This window comes from Ascaphus truei, unplaced genomic scaffold (assembly GCF_040206685.1).
Source record: "Ascaphus truei isolate aAscTru1 unplaced genomic scaffold, aAscTru1.hap1 HAP1_SCAFFOLD_1293, whole genome shotgun sequence".
NCBI classification, from domain to species: Eukaryota; Metazoa; Chordata; class Amphibia; order Anura; family Ascaphidae; genus Ascaphus; species Ascaphus truei.
The window spans coordinates 20-10,449 of NW_027454169.1; the positions used below are offsets into that span (position 1 = coordinate 20).

Genomic DNA, 10,430 nt, shown 5'->3' on the forward strand with positions numbered 1-10,430 from the left:
TCCCCCCCCCCTCCTCCCCCTCTTCCCCCCTCCTCCTTCCCCCCTTCCCCCCCTCCCTCCTTCCCCTCTCTCCCCCTCCTCCTTCCCCTCTCTCCCCCCTCCTCCTTCCCCTCTCTCCCCCTCCTCCTTGCCTCTCCCCCTCCTTCCTCCCCCACTCCCCCCCTCCTTCCTCCCCCCTCCTCTCCTTCCTCCCTCTTCTCCTTCCTCCCCCTCCCTTCCTTCCTCCCTCCCTCCCCTCCTTCCTCCCCCCCCTCCCTCCTTCCTCCCCCCCTCCCCTCCTTCCTCCCCCCCTCCCCTCCTCCCTCCCCCCCTTCCTCCCCCTCCCTCCCCTCCTTCCTCCCCCCTCCCTCCCCTCCTTCCTCCCCCCCTCCCTCCCCTCCTTCCTCCCCCCCTCCCCTCCTTCCTCCCCCCCTCCCTCCCCTACTTCCTCCCTCCCCTCCTTCCTCCCCCCGGTCCCTCCCATCCTTCCTCCCCCCCGGTCCCTCCCCTCCTTCCTCCCCCCGGTCCCTCCCCTCCTTCCTCCCCCCCGGTCCCTCCCCTCCTTCCTCCACCCTCCCTCCCCTCCTTCTTCCCCCCTTCCCTCTCCTCCTTCTTCCCCCCCTTCCCTCCCCTCCTTCTTCCCCCCTCCTTCTTCCCCCCTTTCCTCCCCTCCTCCCTCCCCCCCTTTCCTCCCCTCCTCCCTCCCCTCCTTCCTCTCCCCCCTCCCTTCCCCCTCCCTCCCCCTCCTTCTTCCCCCTTTCCTCCCCTCCTTCCTCCCCCTCCCTCCCTACTTCCTCCCTCCCCTCCTTCCTCCCCCCTCCCCTCCTTCCTCCCCTCCTTCCTCCCCCCCCCCCCTCCCTCCTCCCTCCCCCCCTCCTCCCCTCCCTCCTCCCTCCCTCCCCTCCCTCCCTCCTCCCTCCCTCCCTCCCCTCCTTCCTCCCTCCCCTCCTTCCTCCCCCGGTCCCTCCCCTCCTTCCTCCCCCCGGTCCCTCCCCTCCTTCCTCCCCCCCGGTCCCTCCCCTCCTTCCTCCCCCCCGGTCCCTCCCCTCCTTCCTCCCCTCCTTCCTCCCCCCTCCCTCCCCTCCTTCCTCCCCCCTCCCTCCCCTCCTTCTTCCCCCCTTCCTCCCCTCCTTCTTCCCCCCTTCCCTCCCTCCTTCTTCCCCCCCTCCTCTTCCCCCCTTTCCTCCCCTCCTCCCCCCCCTTTCCTCCCCTCCTCCCTCCCCCCCTTTCCTCCCTCCTTCCTCTCCCCCCTCCCTTCCCCTCCCTCCCCCCTCCTTCCCCCCTTTCCTCCCTCCTTCCTCTCCCCCTCCTCCCTCCCCCCTCTCCTCCCTCTGTACACTGACGTCTTACCCCTCTGCCCAAGGTGCTGCTCTTTCTGGATGATGACCTGGTCACTGTCCAACGAGACAAGATTTACGTTTTCTAACCCGCGTTCTGATTCATGGACCTGACCCGGACAGCCACAGAGGACAGCCACGTGACAGCCACAGAGGACAGCACGTGACAGCCACAGAGGACAGCACGTGACAGCCACAGAGGACAGCACGTGACAGCCACAGAGAACGCCTTCCACACAATCCCAGAATCCTTTGTCCCCCCCAAAATGTCCTCCACGTGGAATGAGCAGACTCCCTGGGGTCACACGAGACTCCCTATGTGGGGAGAAGAGGTCTGGCAGCTGGGAAAGGGGTCACCGCCCGCAGTGGGAGGAGCCAGCATCTTGGCAGCCATGTTTTGTGTTTAGATGAGACCTTTTGCTCAGAGAGAGAGTGAGGGATAGCTGTGTGCGCTGTGTATAAGGAAGTGTATGGTACCTGCGTATAGCGCACACGTTGGCTCTCCATATCTGCCACAAGGGGGCGCTGCTGCTCTGCTTATTGATGCCAAACGGACCCTGTGTCTGCGCTCTGCGTGCCTGGCAGGGAACAGGTTAATGTGATTAGGGGCCGCGGGCGTGCACACGGTGCGTGAAAGGGTTAAAGTTGCACTGACGAAAAAGACAACTTGGAAGAAAACGTCGCGGAGGCGGCCATCTTAAATGTGGGCCGACGTAAGCGCAGCGCCTCCCTGGGAGGTGATACCCGTCCCCCGATGTGAGCGCGGCGCCTCCCCGGGAGGGTGATACACGTCCCCCGATGTGAGCGCGGCGCCTCCCCGGGAAGTGATACCCGGCCCCCGATGTGAGCGCGGCGCCTCCCCGGGAAGTGATACCCGTCCCCCGATGTGAGCGCGGCGCCTCCCCGGGAGGGTGATACCCGTCCCCCGATGTGAGCGCGGCGCCTCCCTGGGAGGTGATACCCGTCCCCCGATGTAAGCGCGGCGCCTCCCCGGGAAGTGATACCCGTCCCCCGATGTGAGCGCGGCGCCTCCCCGGGAGGGTGATACCCGTCCCCCGATGTAAGCGCGGCGCCTCCCTGGGAGGTGATACCCGTCCCCCGATGTAAGCGCGGCGCCTCCCCGGGAGGTGATACCCGTCCCCCGATGTAAGCGCGGCGCCTCCCTGGGAGGTGATACCCGTCCCCCGATGTGAGCGCGGCGCCTCCACGGGAGGTGATACCCGTCCCCCGATGTAAGCGCGGCGCCTCCCCGGGAGGTGATACCCGTCCCCCGATGTAAGCGCGGCGCCTCCCCGGGAGGTGATACCCGTCCCCCGATGTAAGCGCGGCGCCTCCCTGGGAGGTGATACCCGTCCCCCGATGTGAGCGCGGCGCCTCCACGGGAGGTGATACCCGTCCCCCAATGTAAGCGCGGCGCCTCCCCGGGAAGTGATACCCGTCCCCCGATGTAAGCGCGGCGCCTCCCCGGGAGGTGATACCCGTCCCCCGATGTGAGCGCGGCGCCTCCCCGGGAAGTGATACCCGCCCCCGATGTAAGCGCGGCGCCTCCCCGGGAGGTGATACCCGGCCCCCGATGTAAGCGCGGCGCCTCCCCGGGAGGTGATACCCGTCCCCCGATGTGAGCGCGGCGCCTCCCCGGGAGGGTGATACCCGCCCCCCGATGTAAGCGCGGCGCCTCCCCGGGAGGGTGATACCCGTCCCCCGATGTAAGCGCGGCGCCTCCCCGGGAGGTGATACCCGTCCCCCGATGTAAGCGCGGCGCCTCCCCGGGAGGTGATACCCGGCCCCCGATGTAAGCGCGGCGCCTCCCCGGGAGGTGATACCCGTCCCCCGATGTGAGCGCGGCGCCTCCCCGGGAGGTGATACCCGGCCCCCGATGTGAGCGCGGCGCCTCCCCGGGAGGGTGATACCCGTCCCCCGATGTAAGCGCGGCGCCTCCCTGGGAGGTGATACCCGTCCCCCGATGTGAGCGCGGCGCCTCCCCGGGAAGTGATACCCGCCTCCGATGTGAGCGCGGCGCCTCCCCGGGAGGGTGATACCCGTCCCCCGACGTAAGCGCAGCGCCTCCCTGGGAGGTGATACCCGTCCCCCGATGTGAGCGCGGCGCCTCCCCGGGAGGGTGATACACGTCCCCCGATGTGAGCGCGGCGCCTCCCCGGGAAGTGATACCCGGCCCCCGATGTGAGCGCGGCGCCTCCCCGGGAAGTGATACCCGTCCCCCGATGTGAGCGCGGCGCCTCCCCGGGAGGGTGATACCCGTCCCCCGATGTGAGCGCGGCGCCTCCCTGGGAGGTGATACCCGTCCCCCGATGTAAGCGCGGCGCCTCCCCGGGAAGTGATACCCGTCCCCCGATGTGAGCGCGGCGCCTCCCCGGGAGGGTGATACCCGTCCCCCGATGTAAGCGCGGCGCCTCCCTGGGAGGTGATACCCGTCCCCCGATGTAAGCGCGGCGCCTCCCCGGGAGGTGATACCCGTCCCCCGATGTAAGCGCGGCGCCTCCCTGGGAGGTGATACCCGTCCCCCGATGTGAGCGCGGCGCCTCCACGGGAGGTGATACCCGTCCCCCGATGTAAGCGCGGCGCCTCCCCGGGAGGTGATACCCGTCCCCCGATGTAAGCGCGGCGCCTCCCCGGGAGGTGATACCCGTCCCCCGATGTAAGCGCGGCGCCTCCCTGGGAGGTGATACCCGTCCCCCGATGTGAGCGCGGCGCCTCCACGGGAGGTGATACCCGTCCCCCAATGTAAGCGCGGCGCCTCCCCGGGAAGTGATACCCGTCCCCCGATGTAAGCGCGGCGCCTCCCCGGGAGGTGATACCCGTCCCCCGATGTGAGCGCGGCGCCTCCCCGGGAAGTGATACCCGCCCCCGATGTAAGCGCGGCGCCTCCCCGGGAGGTGATACCCGGCCCCCGATGTAAGCGCGGCGCCTCCCCGGGAAGTGATACCCGCCCCCGATGTAAGCGCGGCGCCTCCCCGGGAGGTGATACCCGGCCCCCGATGTAAGCGCGGCGCCTCCCTGGGAGGTGATACCCGTCCCCCGATGTGAGCGCGGCGCCTCCCCGGGAGGGTGATACCCGCCCCCCGATGTAAGCGCGGCGCCTCCCCGGGAGGGTGATACCCGTCCCCCGATGTAAGCGCGGCGCCTCCCCGGGAGGTGATACCCGTCCCCCGATGTAAGCGCGGCGCCTCCCCGGGAGGTGATACCCGGCCCCCGATGTAAGCGCGGCGCCTCCCCGGGAGGTGATACCCGTCCCCCGATGTGAGCGCGGCGCCTCCCCGGGAGGGTGATACCCGTCCCCCGATGTAAGCGCGGCGCCTCCCTGGGAGGTGATACCCGTCCCCCGATGTGAGCGCGGCGCCTCCCCGGGAAGTGATACCCGCCTCCGATGTGAGCGCGGCGCCTCCCCGGGAGGGTGATACCCGTCCCCCGATGTAAGCGCGGCGCCTCCCCGGGAGGTGATACCCGTCCCCCGATGTGAGCGCGGCGCCTCCCCGGGAGGGTGATACCCGTCCCCCGATGTAAGCGCGGCGCCTCCCCGGGAGGTGATACCCGTCCCCCGATGTGAGCGCGGCGCCTCCCCGGGAAGTGATACCCGCCCCCGATGTAAGCGCGGCACCTCCCCGGGAAGTGATACCCGCCCCCGATGTAAGCGCGGCGCCTCCCCGGGAAGTGATACCCGGCCCCCGATGTGAGCGCGGTACCTCCCCGGGAGGGTGATACCCGTCCCCCGATGTAAGCGCGGCGCCTCCCCGGGAGGTGATACCCGTCCCCCGATGTGAGCGCGGCGCCTCCCCGGGAAGTGATACCCGCCCCCGATGTAAGCGCGGCGCCTCCCCGGGAGGTGATACCCGTCCCCCGATGTGAGCGCGGCGCCTCCCCGGGAAGTGATACCCGGCCCCCGATGTGAGCGCGGTGCCTCCCCGGGAGGGTGATACCCGTCCCCCGATGTAAGCGCGGCGCCTCCCCGGGAGGTGATACCCGTCCCCCGATGTAAGCGCGGCGCCTCCCCGGGAGGTGATACCCGTCCCCCGATGTGAGCGCGGCGCCTCCCCGGGAGGTGATACCCGGCCCCCGATGTAAGCGCGGCGCCTCCCCGGGAGGTGATACCCGGCCCCCGATGTGAGCGCGGCGCCTCCCCGGGAGGTGATACCCGGCCCCCGATGTAAGCGCGGCGCCTCCCCGGGAGGTGATACCCGTCCCCCGATGTGAGCGCGGCGCCTCCCCGGGAGGTGATACCCGGCCCCCGATGTGAGCGCGGCGCCTCCCCGGGAGGTGATACCCGGCCCCCGATGTAAGCGCGGCGCCTCCCCGGGAGGTGATACCCGGCCCCCGATGTAAGCGCATCGACCGCTCTCCTTCGCCTCCTCCCGCCCGCGTGTATGCCTCGCCCCTAATTTACATTGTTCACGTTGTGCATTTTTTCTGTTTGTTTTGTACTGAGATAAAATGTTGAAAAAGCAAAAATTACTGATCAAGTCTCGTCTGTCCCCGATTCCCTCCTCCCTCCCCCTCCCCCCCTACACTGACTGATACACGCGGTGACTGACTGATACACGCGGTGACTGACTGATACACGCGGTGACTGACTGATACACGCGCTGACTGACTGATACACGCGCTGACTGACTGATACACGCGATGACTGACTGATAAACGCACTGACTGACTGATACACGCACTGACTGACTGACTGATACACGCACTGACTGACTGACTGATACACGCACTGACTGACTGACTGATACACGCACTGACTGACTGATACACGCACTGACTGACTGACTGATAAACGCACTGACTGACTGATACACGGACTGACTGACTGACTGATACACGCACTGACTAACTGATACACGCACTGACTGACTGACTGATACACGCACTGACTGACTGACTGACTGATACACACACTGACTGACTGACTGACTGATACACGCACTGACTGACTGATACACGCACTGACTGATTAACGCACTGACTGACTGACTGATACACGCACTGACTGACTGACTGATACACGCGCTGACTGACTGATACACGAACTGACTGACTGACTGATACACGCACTGACTGACCGACTGATACACGCGCTGACTGACTGATACACGCGCTGACTGACTGACTGATACACGCGCTGACTGACTGACTGATACACGCGCTGACTGACTGATACACGCTCTGACTGATTAACGCACTGACTGACTGACTGATACACGCACTGACTGACTGATACACGCTCTGACTGACTGATACACGCTCTGACTGATTAACGCACTGACTGACTGACTGATACACGCACTGACTGACTGATACACGCGCTGACTGACTGATACACGCTCTGACTGACTGATACACGCACTGACTGACTGACTGATACACGCACTGACTGACTGATACACGCTCTGACTGACTGATACACGCACTGACTGATTAACGCACTGACTGACTGATACACGCACTGACTGACTGATACACGCACTGACTGACTGATACACGCACTGACTGACTGATACACGCACTGACTGACTGACTGATACACGCACTGACTGACTGACTGATACACGCACTGACTGACCGACTGATACACGCGCTGACTGACTGATACACGCGCTGACTGATACACGCGCTGACTGACTGACTGATACACGCGCTGACTGACTGACTGTTACACGCGCTGACTGACTGCTACACGCGCTGACTGACTGATACACGCTCTGACTGACTGACTGATAAACGCGCTGACTGACTGATACACGCGCTGACTGACTGATACACGCACTGACTGACTGACTGATAAACGCACTGACTGACTGATACACGCACTGACTGACTGATACACGCTCTGACTGACTGATTCACGCACTGACTGACTGATACACGCACTGACTGATTAACGCACTGACTGACTGACTGATACACGCACTGACTGACTGACTGACTGATACACGCGCTGACTGACTGACTGATACACGCACTGACTGACCGACTGATACACGCGCTGACTGACTGATACACGCGCTGACTGACTGACTGATACACGCGCTGACTGACTGATACATGCGCTGACTGACTGATACACGCTCTGACTGACTGACTGATAAACGTGCTGACTGACTGATACACGCTCTGACTGACTGATACACGCTCTGACTGATTAACGCACTGACTGACTGACTGATACACGCACTGACTGACTGATACACGCTCTGACTGACTGATACACGCTCTGACTGATTAACGCACTGACTGACTGACTGATACACGCGCTGACTGACTGATACACGCTCTGACTGACTGATACACGCACTGACTGATTAACGCACTGACTGACTGACTGATACACGCACTGACTGACTGATACACGCTCTGACTGATTAACGCACTGACTGACTGATACACGCACTGACTGACTGATACACGCACTGACTGACTGATACACGCACTGACTGACTGATACACGCACTGACTGATTGATACACGCACTGACTGATACACGCACTGACTGACTGATACATGCTCTGACTGACTGATACACGCATTGACTGATTAACGCACTGACTGACTGATACACGCACTGACTGACTGATACACGCACTGACTGACTGACTGATACACGCACTGACTGACTGATACACGCTCTGACTGACTGATACACGCACTGACTGACTGATACACGCACTGACTGATTGATACACGCACTGACTGACTGACTGATACACGCACTGACTGACTGATACACGCACTGACTGACTGATACACGCACTGACTGACTGACTGATACACGCACTGACTGACTGACTGATACACGCACTGACTGACTGACTGACTGATACACGCACTGACTGACTGATACACGCACTGACTGACTGACTGATACACGCACTGACTGACTGATACACGCACTGACTGACTGACTGATACACGCGCTGACTGACTGATACACGCACTGACTGACTGACTGATACACGCGCTGACTGACTGATACACGCACTGACTGACTGACTGATACACGCTCTGACTGATTGATACACGCACTGACTGACTGATACACGCACTGACTGATACACGCACTGACTGACTGATACACGCACTGACTGACTGACTGATACACGCTCTGACTGACTGATACACGCACTGACTGACTGATACACGCACTGACTGACTGATACACGCTCTGACTGATTAACGCACTGACTGACTGACTGATACACGCACTGACTGACTGATACACGCGCTGACTGACTGATACACGCGCTGACTGACTGACTGATACACGCGCTGACTGACTGACTGATACATGCACTGACTGACTGATACACGCACTGACTGACTGATACACGCTCTGACTGACTGACTGATACACGCACTGACTGACTGACTGACTGATACACGTACTGACTGACTGACTGATACACGCACTGACTGACTGACTGACTGATACACGCACTGACTGACTGACTGACTGACTGATACACGCACTGACTGACTGACTGATACACGCGCTGACTGACTGATATACGCTCTGACTGACTGACTGATACACGCGCTGACTGACTGATATACGCTCTGACTGACTGACTGATAAACGCGCTGGCTGACTGACTGACACACGCACTGACTGACTGATACACGCGCTGACTGACTGATACACGCACTGACTGACTGATACACGCACTGACTGACTGATACACGCACTGACTGACTGATACACGCACTGACTGACTGATACACGCACTGACTGACTGACTGATACACGTGCTGACTGACTGACTGATACACGCACTGACTGACTGATACACGCTCTGACTGACTGATACACGCACTGACTGATTAACGCACTGACTGACTGACTGATACACGCACTGACTGACTGACTGATACACGCGCTGACTGACTGATACACGCACTGACTGACTGACTGATACACGCACTGACTGACCGACTGATACACGCGCTGACTGACTGATACACGCGCTGACTGACTGATACACGCGCTGACTGACTGATACACGCGCTGACTGACTGACTGATACATGCACTGACTGACTGATACATGCGCTGACTGACTGACTGTTACACGCGCTGACTGACTGCTACACGCGCTGACTGACTGATACACGCTCTGACTGACTGACTGATAAACGCGCTGACTGACTGATACACGCGCTGACTGACTGATACACGCTCTGACTGACTGATACACGCACTGACTGACTGACTGATAAACTTACTGACTGACTGATACACGCACTGACTGACTGATACACGCTCTGACTGACTGATACACGCACTGACTGATTAACGCACTGACTGACTGACTGATTAACGCACTGACTGACTGACTGATACACGCGCTGACTGACTGACTGATACACGCGCTGACTGACTGATACACGCGCTGACTGACTGACTGATACACGCGCTGACTGACTGACTGATACACGCGCTGACTGACTGACTGATACACGCGCTGACTGACTGACTGATACATGCACTGACTGACTGATACATGCGCTGACTGACTGACTGTTACACGCGCTGACTGACTGCTACACGCGCTGACTGACTGATACACGCTCTGACTGACCGACTGATAAACGCGCTGACTGACTGATACACGCTCTGACTGACTGATACACGCTCTGACTGATTAACGCACTGACTGACTGACTGATACACGCACTGACTGACTGATACACGCTCTGACTGACTGATACACGCTCTGACTGATTAACGCACTGACTGACTGACTGATACACGCGCTGACTGACTGATACACGCTCTGACTGACTGATACACGCACTGACTGATTAACGCACTGACTGACTGACTGATACACGCACTGACTGACTGATACACGCTCTGACTGACTGATACACGCACTGACTGATTAACGCACTGACTGACTGATACACGCACTGACTGACTGATACACGCACTGACTGACTGATACACGCACTGACTGACTGATACACGCACTGACTGACTGATACACGCACTGACTGACTGATACACGCACTGACTGACTGACTGATACACGCACTGACTGACCGACTGATACACGCGCTGACTGACTGATACACGCGCTGACTGACTGACTGATACACGCGCTGA

General features: G+C 61.2%; 1 long non-coding RNA gene across 1 annotated transcript; it reads left to right on the top strand.

The window, feature by feature from the left end:
- The first annotated feature begins 1,347 nt into the window (after nucleotides 1–1,347).
- LOC142475623 (uncharacterized) lies at nucleotides 1,348–5,780 on the top strand. The gene is made up of 2 exons (XR_012791052.1): nucleotides 1,348–4,599; nucleotides 4,987–5,780. It is a non-coding gene; the product is annotated as an uncharacterized LOC142475623 (long non-coding RNA).
- The last annotated feature ends 4,650 nt before the right edge of the window (nucleotides 5,781–10,430 follow it).